Source organism: Paroedura picta, chromosome 5 (assembly GCF_049243985.1).
Source record: "Paroedura picta isolate Pp20150507F chromosome 5, Ppicta_v3.0, whole genome shotgun sequence".
Lineage (NCBI taxonomy): Eukaryota > Metazoa > Chordata > Lepidosauria > Squamata > Gekkonidae > Paroedura > Paroedura picta.
In genome coordinates this window covers 1,467,304-1,490,204 of record NC_135373.1, presented here as the reverse complement: position 1 = coordinate 1,490,204, position 22,901 = coordinate 1,467,304, and positions in this window count along the sequence as shown.

The following is a 22,901-nucleotide window of genomic DNA, read 5'->3' as shown; positions in this document are numbered from 1 at the left end:
AAATTTTTCTCTTACAGGTCTAACACTTCCGAAAAACCAATACAACGCCCACCCGGAACAATATATAAAGCTAAACGAACCGTTCACTGGGTACTTATACGTACGAAAATCCCTATTCATTTACCTGTTTTTACAAGGAAGTAAAATGTGAAAAAAATATTTCTACATCCCATGGCCTTTCCCAGCCATTTAAACTTTTCTCTTACAGGTCTAACACTACCGAAAAACCGATACAACTCCCACCCGGAACAATATATAAAGCTAAACGAACCGTTCACTGGGTACTTATCCGTACGAAAATCCCTATTGATTTAACTTGTTTTACAAGGAAATAAAATGTGAAAAAAATATTTCTACATCCCATGGCCTTTCCCAACCATTTAAACTTTTCTCTTACAGGTCTAACACTTCCGAAAAACCCATACAACGCCCTCCTGGAACAATATATAAAGCTAAACGGACCGTTCACTGGGTACTTATCTGTACAAAAAGCCCTATTGATTTACCTGTTTTTACAAGGAAGTAAAATGTGAAAAAAATATTTCTACATCCCATGGCCTTTCCCAGCCATTTAAATTTTTCTCTTACGGGTCTAACGCTTCCGAAAAACCAATACAACGCCCACCCGGAACAATATATAAAGCTAAACGAACCGTTCACTGGGTACTTATACGTATGAAAAGCCCTATTCATTTACCTGTTTTTACAAGGAAGTAAAATGTGAAAAAAATATTTTTACATCCCATGGCCTTTCCCAGCCATTTAAATTTTTCTCTTACAGGTCTAACACTTCCGAAAAACCAATACAACGCCCACTCGGAACAATATATAAAGCTAAACGAACCGTTCACTGGGCACTTATCCGTACAAAAAGCCCTATTGATTTACCTGTTTTTACAAGGAAGTAAAATGTGAAAAAAATATTTCTACATCCCATGGCCTTTCCCAGCCATTTAAATTTTTCTCTTACGGGTCTAACGCTTCCGAAAAACCAATACAACGCCCACCCGGAACAATGTATAAAGCTAAACGAACCGTTCACTGGGTACTTATCCGTGCGAAAAGCCCTATTGATTTACTTGTTTTTACAAGGAAGTAAAATGTGAAAAAAATATTTCTACATCCCATGGCCTTTACCAGCCATTTAAATTTTTCTCTTACAGGTCTAACACTTCCGAAAAACCAATACAACGCCCACCCGGAACAAAATGTAAAGCAAAACGAACAGTTCACTGGGTACTTATCCGTACGAAAAGCCCTATTGATTTTCCTGTTTTTACAAGGAAATAAAATGTGAAAAAAATATTTCTACATCCCATGGCCTTTCCCAACCATTTAAACTTTTCTCTTACAGGTCTAACACTTCCGAAAAACCAATACAACGGCCACCCGGAACAATATATAAAGCTAAACAAACCGTTCACTGGGTACTTATCCGTACGAAAATCCCTATTGATTTACCTGTTTTTACAAGGAAATAAAATGTGAAAAAAATATTTCTACATCCCATGGCCTTTCCCAACCATTTAAACTTTTCTCTTACAGGTCTAACACTTCCGAAAAACCAATACAACGGCCACCCGGAACAATATATAAAGCTAAACGAACCGTTCACTGGGCACTTATCCGTACAAAAATCCCTATTGATTTTCCTGTTTTTACAAGGAAATAAAATGTGAAAAAAATATTTCTACATCCCATGGCCTTTCCCAACCATTTAAATTTTTCTCTTACAGGTCTAACAGTTGCGAAAAACAAATACAACACCCACCCGGTAAAATATATACAGCTAAACGAACCGTTTACTGGGTACTAATCCATAAGAAAATCCCTATTGATTTACCTGTTTTTACAAGGAAATAAAATGTGAAAAAAATATTTCTAAATCCCATGGCCTTTCCCAACCATTTAAATTTTTCTCTTACAGGTCTAACACTTCCGAAAAACCAATACAACGCCCACTCGGAACAATATATAAAGCTAAACGAACCGTTCACTGGGTACTTATCCGTACGAAAATCCCTATTGATTTACCTGTTTTTACAAGGAAATAAAATGTGAAAAAAATATTTCTACATCCCATGGCCTTTCCCAACCATTTAAACTTTTCTCTTACAGGTCTAACACTTCCGAAAAACCAATACAACGGCCACCCGGAACAATATATAAAGCTAAACGAACCGTTCACTGGGTACTTATACGTACAAAAATCCCTATTGATTTACCTGTTTTTACAAGGAAATAAAATGTGAAAAAAATATTTCTACATCCCATGGCCTTTCCCAACCATTTAAACTTTTCTTTTACAGGTCTAACACTACCGAAAAACCGATACAACTCCCACCCGGAACAATATATAAAGCTAAATGAACCGTTCACTGGGTACTTATACGTATGAAAATCCCTATTGATTTCCCTGTTTTTACAAGGAAGTAAAATGTGAAAACAATATTTCTACATCCCATGGCCTTTCCCAACCCTTTAAACATTTCTCTTACAGGTCTAATACTTCTGAAAAACCAATACAACGCCCACGCGGAATAATATGTAAAGCTAAACGAACCGTTCACTGGGTACTAATCCATACAAAAATCCCTATTGATTTACCTGTTTTTACAAGGAAATAAAATGTGAAAAAAATATTTCTACATCCCATGGCCATTCCCAACCATTTAAATTTTTCTCTTACAGGTCTAACACTTCCGAAAAACCAATACAACGCCCACCCGGAACAATATATAAAGCTAAACGAACCGTTCACTGGGTACTTATCCGTACGAAAAGCCCTATTGATTTACCTGTTTTTACAAGGAAGTAAAATGTGAAAAAAATATTTCTACATCCCATGGCCTTTCCCAACCATTTAAATTTTTCTCTTACAGGTCTAACAGTTGCGAAAAACCAATACAACACCCACCCAGAAAAATATATACACCTAAACGAACCGTTTACTGGGTACTAATCCATACGAAAATCCCTATTGATTTACCTGTTTTTACAAGGAAATAAAATGTGAAAAAAATCTTTCTACATCCCATGGCCTTTCCCAACCATTTAAATTTTTCTCTTACAGGTCTAACACTTCCGAAAAACCAATACAACGCCCACCCGGAACAATATATAAAGCTAAACGAACCGTTCACTGGGTACTTATCCGTGCGAAAATCCCTATTGATTTACCTGTTTTTACAAGGAAGTAAAATGTGAAAAAAATATTTCTACATCCCATGGCCTTTCCCAGCCATTTAAACTTTTCTCTTACAGGTCTAACACTTCCGAAAAACCAATACAACGCCCTCCCGGAACAATATATAAAGCTAAACGGACCGTTCACTGGGTACTTATCCGTACAAAAAGCCCTATTGATTTACCTGTTTTTACAAGGAAGTAAAATGTGAAAAAAATATTTCTACATCCCATGGCCTTTCCCAGCCATTTAAATTTTTCTCTTACGGGTCTAACGCTTCCGAAAAACCAATACAACGCCCACCCGGAACAATATATAAAGCTAAACGAACCGTTCACTGGGTACTTATCCGTACGAAAATCCCTATTGATTTACCTGTTTTTACAAGGAAATAAAATGTGAAAAAAATATTTCTACATCCCATGGCCTTTCCCAACCATTTAAATTTTTCTCTTACAGGTCTAACACTTCCGAAAAACCAATACAACGCCCACCCGGAACAATATATAAAGCTAAACCAACCATTCACTGGGTACTTATACGTACGAAAAGCCCTATTCATTTACCTGTTTTTACAAGGAAGTAAAATGTGAAAAAAATATTTCTACATCCCATGGCCTTTCCCAGCCATTTAAATTTTTCTCTTACAGGTCTAACACTTCCGAAAAACCAATACAACGCCCACTCGGAACAATATATAAAGCTAAACGAACCGTTCACTGGGTACTTATCCGTACGAAAATCCCTATTGATTTACCTGTTTTTACAAGGAAATAAAATGGGAAAAAAATATTTCTACATCCCATGGCCTTTCCCAACCATTTAAACTTTTCTCTTACAGGTCTAACACTTCCGAAAAACCAATACAACGGCCACCCGGAACAATATATAAAGCTAAACGAACCGTTCACTGGGTACTTATCCGTACGAAAATCCCTATTGATTTACCTGTTTTTACAAGGAAATAAAATGTGAAAAAAATATTTCTACATCCCATGGCCATTCCCAACCATTTAAATTTTTCTCTTACAGGTCTAACACTTCTGAAAAACCAATACAACGGCCACCCGGAACAATGTATAAAGCTAAACGAACCGTTCACTGGGTACTTATCCGTACGAAAATCCCTATTGATTTACCTGTTTTTACAAGGAAGTAAAATGTGAAAAAAATATTTCTACATCCCATGGCCTTTCCCAACCATTTAAATTTTTCTCTTACATGTCTAACACTTCCGAAAAACCAATATAACGGCCACCCGGAACAATATATAAAGCTAAACGAACCGTTCACTGGGCACTTATCCGTACAAAAAGCCCTATTGATTTACCTGTTTTTACAAGGAAGTAAAATGTGAAAAAAATATTTCTACATCCCATGGCCTTTCCCAGCCATTTAAATTTTTCTCTTACGGGTCTAACGCTTCCGAAAAACCAATACAACGCCCACCCGGAACAATGTATAAAGCTAAACGAACCGTTCACTGGGTACTTATCCGTGCGAAAAGCCCTATTGATTTACCTGTTTTTACAAGGAAGTAAAATGTGAAAAAAATATTTCTACATCCCATGGCCTTTCCCACCCATATAAACTTTTCTCTTACAGGTCTAACACTACCGAAAAACCGATACAACTCCCACCCGGAACAATATATAAAGCTAAACGAACCGTTCACTGGGTACTTATCCGTACGAAAATCCCTATTGATTTACCTGTTTTTACAAGGAAATAAAATGTGAAACAAATATTTCTACATCCCATGGCCTTTCCCAACCATTTAAACTTTTCTCTTACAGGTCTAACACTTCCGAAAAACCAATACAACGCCCTCCCGGAACAATATATAAAGCTAAACGGACCGTTCACTGGGTACTTATCCGTACAAAAAGCCCTATTGATTTACCTGTTTTTACAAGGAAGTAAAATGTGAAAAAAATATTTCTACATCCCATGGCCTTTACCAGCCATTTAAATTTTTCTCTTACAGGTCTAACACTTCCGAAAAACCATTACAACGCCCACCCGGAACAATATATAAAGCTAAACGAACAGTTCACTGGGTACTTATCCGTACGAAAAGCCCTATTGATTTACCTGTTTTTACAAGGAAGTAAAATGTGAAAAAAATATTTCTACATCCCATGGCCTTTCCCACCCATTTAAATTTTTCTCTTACAGGTCTAATAGTTGCGAAAAACCAATACAACACCCACCCGGAAAAATATATAAAGCTAAATGAACCGTTCACTGGGTACTTATACGTACGAAAAGCCCCATTGATTTACCTGTTTTTACAAGGAAGTAAAATGTGAAAAAAATATTTCTACATCCCATGGCCTTTCCCAACCATTTAAATTTTTCTCTTACAGGTCTAACACTTCCGAAAAACCAATACAACGCCCACCCGGAACAATATATAAAGCTAAACGAACCGTTCACTGGGTACTTATACGTACGAAAAGCCCTATTCATTTACCTGTTTTTACAAGGAAGTAAAATGTGAAAAAAATATTTCTACATCCCATGGCCTTTCCCAGCCATTTAGATTTTTCTCTTACAGGTCTAACACTTCCGAAAAACCAATACAACGCCCACTCGGAACAATATATAAAGCTAAACGAACCGTTCACTGGGTACTTATCCGTACGAAAATCCCTATTGATTTACCTGTTTTTACAAGGAAATAAAATGTGAAAAAAATATTTCTACATCCCATGGCCTTTCCCAACCATTTAAATTTTTCTCTTACAGGTCTAACACTTCCGAAAAACCAATACAACGCCCACCCGGAACAATATATAAAGCTAAACGAACCGTTCACTGGGTACTTATCCGTACGAAAATCCCTATTCATTTACCTGTTTTTACAAGGAAGTAAAATGTGAAAAAAATATTTCTACATCCCATGGCCTTTCCCAGCCATTTAAATTTTTCTCTTACAGGTCTAACACTTCCGAAAAACCAATACAACGCCCACTCGGAACAATATATAAAGCTAAACGAACCGTTCACTGGGTACTTATCCGTACGAAAATCCCTATTGATTTACCTGTTTTTACAAGGAAATAAAATGGGAAAAAAATATTTCTACATCCCATGGCCTTTCCCACCCATATAAACTTTTCTCTTACAGGTCTAACACTACCGAAAAACCGATACAACGGCCACCCGGAACAATGTATAAAGCTAAACGAACCGTTCACTGGGTACTTATCCGTACGAAAATCCCTATTGATTTACCTGTTTTTACAAGGAAGTAAAATGTGAAAAAAATATTTCTACATCCCATGGCCTTTCCCAACCATTTAAATTTTTCTCTTACATGTCTAACACTTCCGAAAAACCAATACAACGGCCACCCGGAACAATATATAAAGCTAAACGAACCGTTCACTGGGCACTTATCCGTACAAAAAGCCCTATTGATTTACCTGTTTTTACAAGGAAGTAAAATGTGAAAAAAATATTTCTACATCCCATGGCCTTTCCCAGCCATTTAAATTTTTCTCTTACGGGTCTAACGCTTCCGAAAAACCAATACAACGCCCACCCGGAACAATGTATAAAGCTAAACGAACCGTTCACTGGGTACTTATCCGTGCGAAAAGCCCTATTGATTTACCTGTTTTTACAAGGAAGTAAAATGTGAAAAAAATATTTCTACATCCCATGGCCTTTCCCACCCATATAAACTTTTCTCTTACAGGTCTAACACTACCGAAAAACCGATACAACTCCCACCCGGAACAATATATAAAGCTAAACGAACCGTTCACTGGGTACTTATCCGTACGAAAATCCCTATTGATTTACCTGTTTTTACAAGGAAATAAAATGTGAAACAAATATTTCTACATCCCATGGCCTTTCCCAACCATTTAAACTTTTCTCTTACAGGTCTAACACTTCCGAAAAACCAATACAACGCCCTCCCGGAACAATATATAAAGCTAAACGGACCGTTCACTGGGTACTTATCCGTACAAAAAGCCCTATTGATTTACCTGTTTTTACAAGGAAGTAAAATGTGAAAAAAATATTTCTACATCCCATGGCCTTTACCAGCCATTTAAATTTTTCTCTTACAGGTCTAACACTTCCGAAAAACCATTACAACGCCCACCCGGAACAATATATAAAGCTAAACGAACAGTTCACTGGGTACTTATCCGTACGAAAAGCCCTATTGATTTACCTGTTTTTACAAGGAAGTAAAATGTGAAAAAAATATTTCTACATCCCATGGCCTTTCCCAACCATTTAAATTTTTCTCTTACAGGTCTAACAGTTGCGAAAAACCAATACAACACCCACCCGGAAAAATATATACAGCTAAACGAACCGTTTACTGGGTACTAATCCATACGAAAATCCCTATTGATTTACCTGTTTTTACAAGGAAATAAAATGTGAAAAAAATATTTCTAAATCCCATGGCCTTTCCCAACCATTTAAATTTTTCTCTTACAGGTCTAACACTTCCGAAAAACCAATACAACGCCCACCCGGAACAATATATAAAGCTAAACGAACCGTTCACTGGGTACTTATACGTACGAAAAGCCCTATTCATTTACCTGTTTTTACAAGGAAGTAAAATGTGAAAAAAATATTTCTACATCCCATGGCCTTTCCCAGCCATTTAGATTTTTCTCTTACAGGTCTAACACTTCCGAAAAACCAATACAACGCCCACTCGGAACAATATATAAAGCTAAACGAACCGTTCACTGGGTACTTATCCGTACGAAAATCCCTATTGATTTACCTGTTTTTACAAGGAAATAAAATGTGAAAAAAATATTTCTACATCCCATGGCCTTTCCCAACCATTTAAATTTTTCTCTTACAGGTCTAACACTTCCGAAAAACCAATACAACGCCCACCCGGAACAATATATAAAGCTAAACGAACCGTTCACTGGGTACTTATCCGTACGAAAATCCCTATTCATTTACCTGTTTTTACAAGGAAGTAAAATGTGAAAAAAATATTTCTACATCCCATGGCCTTTCCCAGCCATTTAAATTTTTCTCTTACAGGTCTAACACTTCCGAAAAACCAATACAACGCCCACTCGGAACAATATATAAAGCTAAACGAACCGTTCACTGGGTACTTATCCGTACGAAAATCCCTATTGATTTACCTGTTTTTACAAGGAAATAAAATGGGAAAAAAATATTTCTACATCCCATGGCCTTTCCCACCCATATAAACTTTTCTCTTACAGGTCTAACACTACCGAAAAACCGATACAACTCCCACCCGGAACAATATATAAAGCTAAACGAACCGTTCACTGGGTACTTATCCGTACGAAAATCCCTATTGATTTACCTGTTTTTACAAGGAAATAAAATGTGAAACAAATATTTCTACATCCCATGGCCTTTCCCAACCATTTAAACTTTTCTCTTACAGGTCTAACACTTCCGAAAAACCAATACAACGCCCTCCCGGAACAATATATAAAGCTAAACGGACCGTTCACTGGGTACTTATCCGTACAAAAAGCCCTATTGATTTACCTGTTTTTACAAGGAAGTAAAATGTGAAAAAAATATTTCTACATCCCATGGCCTTTACCAGCCATTTAAATTTTTCTCTTACAGGTCTAACAGTTGCGAAAAACCAATACAACACCCACCCGGAAAAATATATACAGCTAAACGAACCGTTTACTGGGTACTAATCCATACGAAAATCCCTATTGATTTACCTGTTTTTACAAGGAAATAAAATGTGAAAAAAATATTTCTAAATCCCATGGCCTTTCCCAACCATTTAAATTTTTCTCTTACAGGTCTAACACTTCCGAAAAACCAATACAACGCCCACCCGGAACAATATATAAAGCTAAACGAACCGTTCACTGGGTACTTATACGTACGAAAAGCCCTATTCATTTACCTGTTTTTACAAGGAAGTAAAATGTGAAAAAAATATTTCTACATCCCATGGCCTTTGCCAGCCATTTAGATTTTTCTCTTACAGGTCTAACACTTCCGAAAAACCAATACAACGCCCACTCGGAACAATATATAAAGCTAAACGAACCGTTCACTGGGTACTTATCCGTACGAAAATCCCTATTGATTTACCTGTTTTTACAAGGAAATAAAATGTGAAAAAAATATTTCTACATCCCATGGCCTTTCCCAACCATTTAAATTTTTCTCTTACAGGTCTAACACTTCCGAAAAACCAATACAACGCCCACCCGGAACAATATATAAAGCTAAACGAACCGTTCACTGGGTACTTATCCGTACGAAAATCCCTATTCATTTACCTGTTTTTACAAGGAAGTAAAATGTGAAAAAAATATTTCTACATCCCATGGCCTTTCCCAGCCATTTAAATTTTTCTCTTACAGGTCTAACACTTCCGAAAAACCAATACAACGCCCACTCGGAACAATATATAAAGCTAAACGAACCGTTCACTGGGTACTTATCCGTACGAAAATCCCTATTGATTTACCTGTTTTTACAAGGAAATAAAATGGGAAAAAAATATTTCTACATCCCATGGCCTTTCCCACCCATATAAACTTTTCTCTTACAGGTCTAACACTACCGAAAAACCGATACAACTCCCACCCGGAACAATATATAAAGCTAAACGAACCGTTCACTGGGTACTTATCCGTACGAAAATCCCTATTGATTTACCTGTTTTTACAAGGAAATAAAATGTGAAACAAATATTTCTACATCCCATGGCCTTTCCCAACCATTTAAACTTTTCTCTTACAGGTCTAACACTTCCGAAAAACCAATACAACGCCCTCCCGGAACAATATATAAAGCTAAACGGACCGTTCACTGGGTACTTATCCGTACAAAAAGCCCTATTGATTTACCTGTTTTTACAAGGAAGTAAAATGTGAAAAAAATATTTCTACATCCCATGGCCTTTACCAGCCATTTAAATTTTTCTCTTACAGGTCTAACACTTCCGAAAAACCATTACAACGCCCACCCGGAACAATATATAAAGCTAAACGAACAGTTCACTGGGTACTTATCCGTACGAAAAGCCCTATTGATTTACCTGTTTTTACAAGGAAGTAAAATGTGAAAAAAATATTTCTACATCCCATGGCCTTTCCCAACCATTTAAATTTTTCTCTTACAGGTCTAACAGTTGCGAAAAACCAATACAACACCCACCCGGAAAAATATATACAGCTAAACGAACCGTTTACTGGGTACTAATCCATACGAAAATCCCTATTGATTTACGTGTTTTTACAAGGAAATAAAATGTGAAAAAAATATTTCTAAATCCCATGGCCTTTCCCAACCATTTAAATTTTTCTCTTACAGGTCTAACACTTCCGAAAAACCAATACAACGCCCACCCGGAACAATATATAAAGCTAAACGAACCGTTCACTGGGTACTTATACGTACGAAAAGCCCTATTCATTTACCTGTTTTTACAAGGAAGTAAAATGTGAAAAAAATATTTCTACATCCCATGGCCTTTCCCAGCCATTTAGATTTTTCTCTTACAGGTCTAACACTTCCGAAAAACCAATACAACGCCCACTCGGAACAATATATAAAGCTAAACGAACCGTTCACTGGGTACTTATCCGTACGAAAATCCCTATTGATTTACCTGTTTTTACAAGGAAATAAAATGGGAAAAAAATATTTCTACATCCCATGGCCTTTCCCAACCATTTAAATTTTTCTCTTACAGGTCTAACACTTCCGAAAAACCAATACAACCCCCACCCGGAACAATATATAAAGCTAAACGAACCGTTCACTGGGTACTTATCCGTACGAAAATCCCTATTCATTTACCTGTTTTTACAAGGAAGTAAAATGTGAAAAAAATATTTCTACATCCCATGGCCTTTCCCAGCCATTTAAATTTTTCTCTTACAGGTCTAACACTTCCGAAAAACCAATACAACGCCCACTCGGAACAATATATAAAGCTAAACGAACCGTTCACTGGGTACTTATCCGTACGAAAATCCCTATTGATTTACCTGTTTTTACAAGGAAATAAAATGGGAAAAAAATATTTCTACATCCCATGGCCTTTCCCACCCATATAAACTTTTCTCTTACCGGTCTAACACTACCGAAAAACCGATACAACTCCCACCCGGAACAATATATAAAGCTAAACGAACCGTTCACTGGGTACTTATCCGTACGAAAATCCCTATTGATTTACCTGTTTTTACAAGGAAATAAAATGTGAAACAAATATTTCTACATCCCATGGCCTTTCCCAACCATTTAAACTTTTCTCTTACAGGTCTAACACTTCCGAAAAACCAATACAACGCCCTCCCGGAACAATATATAAAGCTAAACGGACCGTTCACTGGGTACTTATCCGTACAAAAAGCCCTATTGATTTACCTGTTTTTACAAGGAAGTAAAATGTGAAAAAAATATTTCTACATCCCATGGCCTTTACCAGCCATTTAAATTTTTCTCTTACAGGTCTAACACTTCCGAAAAACCATTACAACGCCCACCCGGAACAATATATAAAGCTAAACGAACAGTTCACTGGGTACTTATCCGTACGAAAAGCCCTATTGATTTACCTGTTTTTACAAGGAAGTAAAATGTGAAAAAAATATTTCTACATCCCATGGCCTTTCCCAACCATTTAAATTTTTCTCTTACAGGTCTAACAGTTGCGAAAAACCAATACAACACCCACCCGGAAAAATATATACAGCTAAACGAACCGTTTACTGGGTACTAATCCATACGAAAATCCCTATTGATTTACCTGTTTTTACAAGGAAATAAAATGTGAAAAAAATATTTCTAAATCCCATGGCCTTTCCCAACCACTTAAACTTTTCTCTTACAGGTCTAACACTTCCGAAAAACCAATACAACGCCCACCCGGAACAATATATAAAGCTAAACGAACCGTTCACTGGGTACTTATACGTACGAAAAGCCCTATTCATTTACCTGTTTTTACAAGGAAGTAAAATGTGAAAAAAATATTTCTACATCCCATGGCCTTTCCCAGCCATTTAGATTTTTCTCTTACAGGTCTAACACTTCCGAAAAACCAATACAACGCCCACTCGGAACAATATATAAAGCTAAACGAACCGTTCACTGGGTACTTATCCGTACGAAAATCCCTATTGATTTACCTGTTTTTACAAGGAAATAAAATGTGAAAAAAATATTTCTACATCCCATGGCCTTTCCCAACCATTTAAATTTTTCTCTTACAGGTCTAACACTTCCGAAAAACCAATACAACGCCCACCCGGAACAATATATAAAGCTAAACGAACCGTTCACTGGGTACTTATCCGTACGAAAATCCCTATTCATTTACCTGTTTTTACAAGGAAGTAAAATGTGAAAAAAATATTTCTACATCCCATGGCCTTTCCCAGCCATTTAAATTTTTCTCTTACAGGTCTAACACTTCCGAAAAACCAATACAACGCCCACTCGGAACAATATATAAAGCTAAACGAACCGTTCACTGGGTATTTATCCGTACGAAAATCCCTATTGATTTACCTGTTTTTACAAAGAAATAAAATGGGAAAAAAATATTTCTACATCCCATGGCCTTTCCCAACCATTTAAACTTTTCTCTTACAGGTCTAACACTTCCGAAAAACCAATACAACGGCCACCCGGAACAATATATAAAGCTAAACGAACCGTTCACTGGGTACTTATCCGTACGAAAATCCCTATTGATTTGCCTGTTTTTACAAGGAAATAAAATGTGAAAAAAATATTTCTACATCCCATGGCCATTCCCAACCATTTAAATTTTTCTCTTACAGGTCTAACACTTCTGAAAAACCAATACAACGGCCACCCGGAACAATGTATAAAGCTAAACGAACCGTTCACTGGGTACTTATCCGTACGAAAATCCCTATTGATTTACCTGTTTTTACAAGGAAGTAAAATGTGAAAAAAATATTTCTACATCCCATGGCCTTTCCCAACCATTTAAATTTTTCTCTTACATATCTAACACTTCCGAAAAACCAATACAACGGCCACCCGGAACAATATATAAAGCTAAACGAACCGTTCACTGGGCACTTATCCGTACAAAAAGCCCTATTGATTTACCTGTTTTTACAAGGAAGTAAAATGTGAAAAAAATATTTCTACATCCCATGGCCTTTCCCAGCCATTTAAATTTTTCTCTTACGGGTCTAACGCTTCCGAAAAACCAATACAACGCCCACCCGGAACAATGTATAAAGCTAAACGAACCGTTCACTGGGTACTTATCCGTGCGAAAAGCCCTATTGATTTACCTGTTTTTACAAGGAAGTAAAATGTGAAAAAAATATTTCTACATCCCATGGCCTTTCCCACCCATATAAACTTTTCTCTTACAGGTCTAACACTACCGAAAAACCGATACAACTCCCACCCGGAACAATATATAAAGCTAAACGAACCGTTCACTGGGTACTTATCCGTACGAAAATCCCTATTGATTTACCTGTTTTTACAAGGAAATAAAATGTGAAACAAATATTTCTACATCCCATGGCCTTTCCCAACCATTTAAACTTTTCTCTTACAGGTCTAACACTTCCGAAAAACCAATACAACGCCCTCCCGGAACAATATATAAAGCTAAACGGACCGTTCACTGGGTACTTATCCGTACAAAAAGCCCTATTGATTTACCTGTTTTTACAAGGAAGTAAAATGTGAAAAAAATATTTCTACATCCCATGGCCTTTACCAGCCATTTAAATTTTTCTCTTACAGGTCTAACACTTCCGAAAAACCATTACAACGCCCACCCGGAACAATATATAAAGCTAAACGAACAGTTCACTGGGTACTTATCCGTACGAAAAGCCCTATTGATTTACCTGTTTTTACAAGGAAGTAAAATGTGAAAAAAATATTTCTACATCCCATGGCCTTTCCCAACCATTTAAATTTTTCTCTTACAGGTCTAACAGTTGCGAAAAACCAATACAACACCCACCCGGAAAAATATATACAGCTAAACGAACCGTTTACTGGGTACTAATCCATACGAAAATCCCTATTGATTTACCTGTTTTTACAAGGAAATAAAATGTGAAAAAAATATTTCTAAATCCCATGGCCTTTCCCAACCATTTAAATTTTTCTCTTACAGGTCTAACACTTCCGAAAAACCAATACAACGCCCACCCGGAACAATATATAAAGCTAAACGAACCGTTCACTGGGTACTTATACGTACGAAAAGCCCTATTCATTTACCTGTTTTTACAAGGAAGTAAAATGTGAAAAAAATATTTCTACATCCCATGGCCTTTCCCAGCCATTTAGATTTTTCTCTTACAGGTCTAACACTTCCGAAAATCCAATACAACGCCCACTCGGAACAATATATAAAGCTAAACGAACCGTTCACTGGGTACTTATCCGTACGAATATCCCTATTGATTTACCTGTTTTTACAAGGAAATAAAATGTGAAAAAAATATTTCTACATCCCATGGCCTTTCCCAACCATTTAAATTTTTCTCTTACAGGTCTAACACTTCCGAAAAACCAATACAACGCCCACCCGGAACAATATATAAAGCTAAACGAACCGTTCACTGGGCACTTATCCGTACAAAAATCCCTATTGATTTTCCTGTTTTTACAAGGAAATAAAATGTGAAAAAATATTTCTACATCCCATGGCCTTTCCCAACCATTTAAATTTTTCTCTTACAGGTCTAACAGTTGCGAAAAACAAATACAACACCCACCCGGAAAAATATATACAGCTAAACGAACCGTTTACTGGGTACTAATCCATACGAAAATCCCTATTGATTTACCTGTTTTTACAAGGAAATAAAATGTGAAAAAAATATTTCTAAATCCCATGGCCTTTCCCAACCATTTAAATTTTTCTCTTACAGGTCTAACACTTCCGAAAAACCAATACAACGCCCACTCGGAACAATATATAAAGCTAAACGAACCGTTCACTGGGTACTTATCCGTACGAAAATCCCTATTGATTTACCTGTTTTTACAAGGAAATAAAATGTGAAAAAAATATTTCTACATCCCATGGCCTTTCCCAACCATTTAAACTTTTCTCTTACAGGTCTAACACTTCCGAAAAACCAATACAACGGCCACCCGGAACAATATATAAAGCTAAACGAACCGTTCACTGGGTACTTATACGTACGAAAATCCCTATTCATTTACCTGTTTTTACAAGGAAGTAAAATGTGAAAAAAATATTTCTACATCCCATGGCCTTTCCCAGCCATTTAAATTTTTCTCTTACAGGTCTAACACTTCCGAAAAACCAATACAACGCCCACTCGGAACAATATATAAAGCTAAACGAACCGTTCACTGGGTACTTATCCGTACGAAAATCCCTATTGATTTACCTGTTTTTACAAGGAAATAAAATGGGAAAAAAATATTTCTACATCCCATGGCCTTTCCCAACCATTTAAACTTTTCTCTTACAGGTCTAACACTTCCGAAAAACCAATACATCGGCCACCCGGAACAATATATAAAGCTAAACGAACCGTTCACTGGGTACTTATCCGTACGAAAATCCCTATTGATTTACCTGTTTTTACAAGGAAATAAAATGTGAAAAAAAATATTTCTACATCCCATGGCCATTCCCAACCATTTAAATTTTTCTCTTACAGGTCTAACACTTCTGAAAAACCAATACAACGGCCACCCGGAACAATGTATAAAGCTAAACGAACCGTTCACTGGGTACTTATCCGTACGAAAATCCCTATTGATTTACCTGTTTTTACAAGGAAGTAAAATGTGAAAAAAATATTTCTACATCCCATGGCCTTTCCCAACCATTTAAATTTTTCTCTTACATGTCTAACACTTCCGAAAAACCAATACAACGGCCACCCGGAAAAATATATAAAGCTAAACGAACCGTTCACTGGGCACTTATCCGTACAAAAAGCCCTATTGATTTACCTGTTTTTACAAGGAAGTAAAATGTGAAAAAAATATTTCTACATCCCATGGCCTTTCCCAGCCATTTAAATTTTTCTCTTACGGGTCTAACGCTTCCGAAAAACCAATACAACGCCCACCCGGAACAATGTATAAAGCTAAACGAACCGTTCACTGGGTACTTATCCGTGCGAAAAGCCCTATTGATTTACCTGTTTTTACAAGGAAGTAAAATGTGAAAAAAATATTTCTACATCCCATGGCCTTTCCCACCCATATAAACTTTTCTCTTACAGGTCTAACACTACCCAAAAACCGATACAACTCCCACCCGGAACAATATATAAAGCTAAACGAACCGTTCACTGGGTACTTATCCGTACGAAAATCCCGATTGATTTACCTGTTTTTACAAGGAAATAAAATGTGAAACAAATATTTCTACATCCCATGGCCTTTCCCAACCATTTAAACTTTTCTCTTACAGGTCTAACACTTCCGAAAAACCAATACAACGCCCTCCCGGAACAATATATAAAGCTAAACGGACCGTTCACTGGGTACTTATCCGTACAAAAAGCCCTATTGATTTACCTGTTTTTACAAGGAAGTAAAATGTGAAAAAAATATTTCTACATTCCATGGCCTTTACCAGTCATTTAAATTTTTCTCTTACAGGTCTAACACTTCCGAAAAACCATTACAACGCCCACCCGGAACAATATATAAAGCTAAACGAACAGTTCACTGGGTACTTATCCGTACGAAAAGCCCTATTGATTTACCTGTTTTTACAAGGAAGTAAAATGTGAAAAAAATATTTCTACATCCCATGGCCTTTCCCAACCATTTAAATTTTTCTCTTACAGGTCTAACAGTTGCGAAAAACCAATACAACACCCACCCGGAAAAATATATACAGCTAAACGAACCGTTTACTGGGTACTAATCCATACGAAAATCCCTATTGATTTACCTGTTTTTACAAGGAAATAAAATGTGAAAAAAATATTTCTAAATCCCATGGCCTTTCCCAACCATTTAAATTTTTCTCTTACAGGTCTAACACTTCCGAAAAACCAATACAACGCCCACCCAGAACAATATATAAAGCTAAACGAACCGTTCACTGGGTACTTATACGTACGAAAAGCCCTATTCATTTACCTGTTTTTACAAGGAAGTAAAATGTGAAAAAAATATTTCTACATCCCATGGCCTTTCCCAGCCATTTAGATTTTTCTCTTACAGGTCTAACACTTCCGAAAAACCAATACAACGCCCACTCGGAACAATATATAAAGCTAAACGAACCGTTCACTGGGTACTTATCCGTACGAAAATCCCTATTGATTTACCTGTTTTTACAAGGAAATAAAATGTGAAAAAAATATTTCTACATCCCATGGCCTTTCCCAACCATTTAAATTTTTCTCTTACAGGTCTAACACTTCCGAAAAACCAATACAACGCCCACCCGGAACAATATATAAAGCTAAACGAACTGTTCACTGGGTACTTATCCGTACGAAAATCCCTATTGATTTACCTGTTTTTACAAGGAAATAAAATGTGAAAAAAATATTTCTACATCCCATGGCCTTTCCCAACCATTTAAACTTTTCTCTTACAGGTCTAACACTTCCGAAAAACCAATACAACGGCCACCCGGAACAATATATAAAGCTAAACGAACCATTCACTGGGCACTTATCCGTACAAAAATCCCTATTGATTTTCCTGTTTTTACAAGGAAATAAAATGTGAAAAAATATTTCTACATCCCATGGCCTTTCCCAACCATTTAAATTTTTCTCTTACAGGTCTAACAGTTGCGAAAAACAAATACAACACCCACCCGGAAAAATATATACAGCTAAACGAACAGTTTACTGGGTACTAATCCATACGAAAATCCCTATTGATTTACCTGTTTTTACAAGGAAATAAAATGTGAAAAAAATATTTCTAAATCCCATGGCCTTTCCCAACCATTTAAATTTTTCTCTTACAGGTCTAACACTTCCGAAAAACCAATACAACGCCCACTCGGAACAATATATAAAGCTAAACGAACCGTTCACTGGGTACTTATCCGTACGAAAATCCCTATTGATTTACCTGTTTTTACAAGGAAATAAAATGTGAAAAAAATATTTCTACATCCCATGGCCTTTCCCAACCATTTAAACTTTTCTCTTACAGGTCTAACACTTCCGAAAAACCAATACAACGGCCACCCGGAACAATATATAAAGCTAAACGAACCGTTCACTGGGTACTTATACGTACAAAAATCCCTATTGATTTACCTGTTTTTACAAGGAAATAAAATGTGAAAAAAATATTTCTACATCCCATGGCCTTTCCCAACCATTTAAACTTTTCTCTTACAGGTCTAACACTACCGAAAAACCGATACAACTCCCACACGGAACAATATATAAAGCTAAATGAACCGTTCACTGGGTACTTATACGTATGAAAATCCCTATTGATTTCCCTGTTTTTACAAGGAAGTAAAATGTGAAAAAAATATTTCTACATCCCATGGCCTTTCCCAACCATTTAAACATTTCTCTTACAGGTCTAATACTTCTGAAAAACCAATACAACGCCCACGCGGAACAATATGTAAAGCTAAACGAACCGTTCACTGGGTACTAATCCATACAAAAATCCCTATTGATTTACCTGTTTTTACAAGGAAATAAAATGTGAAAAAAATATTTCTACATCCCATGGCCATTCCCAACCATTTAAATTTTTCTCTTACAGGTCTAACACTTCCGAAAAACCAATACAACGCCCACCCGGAACAATATATAAAGCTAAACGAACCGTTCACTGGGTACTTATCCGTACGAAAAGCCCTATTGATTTACCTGTTTTTACAAGGAAGTAAAATGTGAAAAAAATATTTCTACATCCCATGGCCTTTCCCAACCATTTAAATGTTTCTCTTACAGGTCTAACAGTTGCGAAAAACCAATACAACACCCACCCAGAAAAATATATACACCTAAACGAACCGTTTACTGGGTACGAATCCATACGAAAATCCCTATTGATTTACCTGTTTTTACAAGGAAATAAAATGTGAAAAAAATATTTCTACATCCCATGGCCTTTCCCAACCATTTAAATTTTTCTCTTACAGGTCTAACACTTCCGAAAAACCAATACAACGCCCACCCGGAACAATATATAAAGCTAAACGAACCGTTCACTGGGTACTTATCCGTGCGAAAATCCCTATTGATTTACCTGTTTTTACAAGGAAATAAAACGTGAAAAAAATATTTCTACATCCCATGGCCATTCCCAACCATTTAAATTTTTCTCTTACAGGTCTAACACTTCCGAAAAACCAATACAACGCCCACCCGGAACAATATATAAAGCTAAACGAACCGTTCACTGGGTACTTATCCGTACGAAAAGCCCTATTGATTTACCTGTTTTTACAAGGAAGTAAAATGTGAAAAAAATATTTCTACATCCCATGGCCTTTCCCAACCATTTAAATGTTTCTCTTACAGGTCTAACAGTTGCGAAAAACCAATACAACACCCACCCAGAAAAATATATACACCTAAACGAACCGTTTACTGGGTACGAATCCATACGAAAATCCCTATTGATTTACCTGTTTTTACAAGGAAATAAAATGTGAAAAAAATATTTCTACATCCCATGGCCATTCCCAACCATTTAAATTTTTCTCTTACAGGTCTAACACTTCCGAAATACCGATACAACTCCCACCCGGAACAATATATAAAGCTAAACGAACCGTTCACTGGGTACTTATACGTATGAAAATCCCTATTGATTTACCTGTTTTTACAAGGAAATAAAATGTGAAAAAAATATTTCTACATCCCATGGCCTTTCCCAACCATATAAACTTTTCTCTTACAGGTCTAACACTACCGAAAAACCGATACAACTCCCACCCGGAACAATATATAAAGCTAAACGAACCGTTCACTGGGTACTTATCCGTACGAAAATCCCTATTGATTTACCTGTTTTTACAAGGAAATAAAATGTGAAACAAATATTTCTACATCCCATGGCCTTTCCCAACCATTTAAACTTTTCTCTTACAGGTCTAACACTTCCAAAAAACCAATACAACGCCCTTCCGGAACAATATATAAAGCTAAACGGACCGTTCACTGGGTACTTATCCGTACAAAAAGCCCTATTGATTTACCTGTTTTTACAAGGAAGTAAAATGTGAAAAAAATATTTCTACATCCCATGGCCTTTACCAGCCATTTAAATTTTTCTCTTACAGGTCTAACACTTCCAAAAAACCAATACAACGCCCACCCAGAACAATATATAAAGCTAAACGAACAGTTCACTGGGTACTTATCCGTACGAAAAGCCCTATTGATTTACCTGTTTTTACAAGGAAGTAAAATGTGAAAAAAATATTTCTACATCCCATGGCCTTTCCCAACCATTTAAATTTTTCTCTTACAGGTCTAACAGTTGCGAAAAACCAATACAACACCCACCCGGAAAAATATATACAGCTAAACGAACCGTTTACTGGGTACTAATCCATACGAAAATCCCTATTGATTTACCTGTTTTTACAAGGAAATAAAATGTGAAAAAAATATTTCTACATCCCATGGCCTTTACCAGCCATTTAAATTTTTCTCTTACCGGTCTAACACTTCCGAAAAACCAATACAACGGCCACCCGGAACAATATATAAAGCTAAACGAACCGTTCACTCGGTACTTATCCGTACAAAAATCCCTATTGATTTACCTGTTTTTACAATGAAATAAAATGTGAAAAAATATTTCTACATCCCATGGCCTTTCCCAACCATTTAAACTTTTCTCTTACAGGTCTAACACTTCCGAAAAACCAATACAACGGCCACCCGGAACAATATATAAAGATAAACGAACCATTCACTGGATACTTATACGTACGAAAATCCCTATTGATTTACCTGTCTTTACAAGGAAATAAAATGTGAAAAAAATATTTCTACATACCATGGCCTTTCCCAACCACTTAAACTTTTCTCTTACAGGTCTAACACTTCCGAAAAACCAATACAACGCCCACGCGGAACAATATATAAAGCTAAACGAACCGTTCACTGGGTACTTATCCATACGAAAATCCCTATTGATTTACCTGTTTTTACAAGGAAGTAAAATGTGAAAAAAATATTTCTACATCCCATGGCCTTTCCCAACCATTTAAATATTTATCTTACAGGTCTAACACTACCGAAAAACCAATACAACTCCCACCCGGAACAATATATAAAGCTAAACGAACCGTTCACTGGGTACTTATCCGTACGAAAATCCCTATTGATTTACCTGTTTTTACAAGGAAATAAAATGTGAAAAAAATATTTCTACATCCCATGGCCATTCCCAACCATTTAAATTTTTCTCTTACATGTCTAACACTTCTGAAAAACCAATACAACGGCCACCCGGAACAATGTATAAAGCTAAACGAACCGTTCACTGGGTACTTATACGTACGAAAATCCCTATTGATTTACCTGTTTTTACAAGGAAATAAAATGTGAAAAAAATATTTCTACATCCCATGGCCATTCCCAACCATTTAAATTTTTCTCTTACAGGTCTAACACTTCTGAAAAACCAATACAACGGCCACCCGGAACAATGTATAAAGCTAAACGAACCGTTCACTGGGTACTTATACGTACGAAAATCCCTATTGATTTACCTGTTTTTACAAGGAAATAAAATGTGAAAAAAATATTTCTACATCCCATGGCCATTCCCAACCATTTAAATTTTTCTCTTACAGGTCTAACACTTCTGAAAAACCAATACAACGGCCACCCGGAACAATGTATAAAGCTAACCGAACCGTTCACTGGGTACTTATACGTACGAAAATCCCTATTGATTTACCTGTTTTTACAAGGAAATAAAATGTGAAAAAAATATTTCTACATCCCATGGCCTTTCCCAACCATTTAAACTTTTCTCTTACAGGTCTAACACTACCGAAAAACCGATACAACTCCCACCCGGAACAATATATAAAGCTAAATGAACCGTTCACTGGGTACTTATACGTATGAAAATCCCTATTGATTTCCCTGTTTTTACAAGGAAGTAAAATGTGAAAAAAATATTTCTACATCCCATGGCCTTTCCCAACCATTTAAACATTTCTCTTACAGGTCTAATACTTCTGAAAAACCAATACAACGCCCACGCGGAACAATATATAAAGCTAAACGAACCGTTCACTGGGTACTAATCCATACAAAAATCCCTATTGATTTACCTGTTTTTACAAGGAAATAAAATGTGAAAAAAATATTTCTACATCCCATGGCCATTCCCAACCATTTAAATTTTTCTCTTACAGGTATAACACTTCCGAAAAACCAATACAACGCCCACCCGGAACAATATATAAAGCTAAACGAACCGTTCACTGGGTACTTATCCGTACGAAAATCCCTATTGATTTACCTGTTTTTACAAGGAAATAAAACGTGAAAAAAATATTTCTACATCCCCTGGCCTTTCCCAACCGTTTAAATTTTTCTCTTACATGTCTAACACTTCCGAAAAACCAATACAACGCCCACCCGGAACAATATATAAAGCTAAACGAACCATTCACTGGGTACTTATCCATACGAAAATCCCTATTGATTTACCTGTTTTTAGAAGGAAATAAAATGTGAAAAAAATATTTCTGCATCCCATG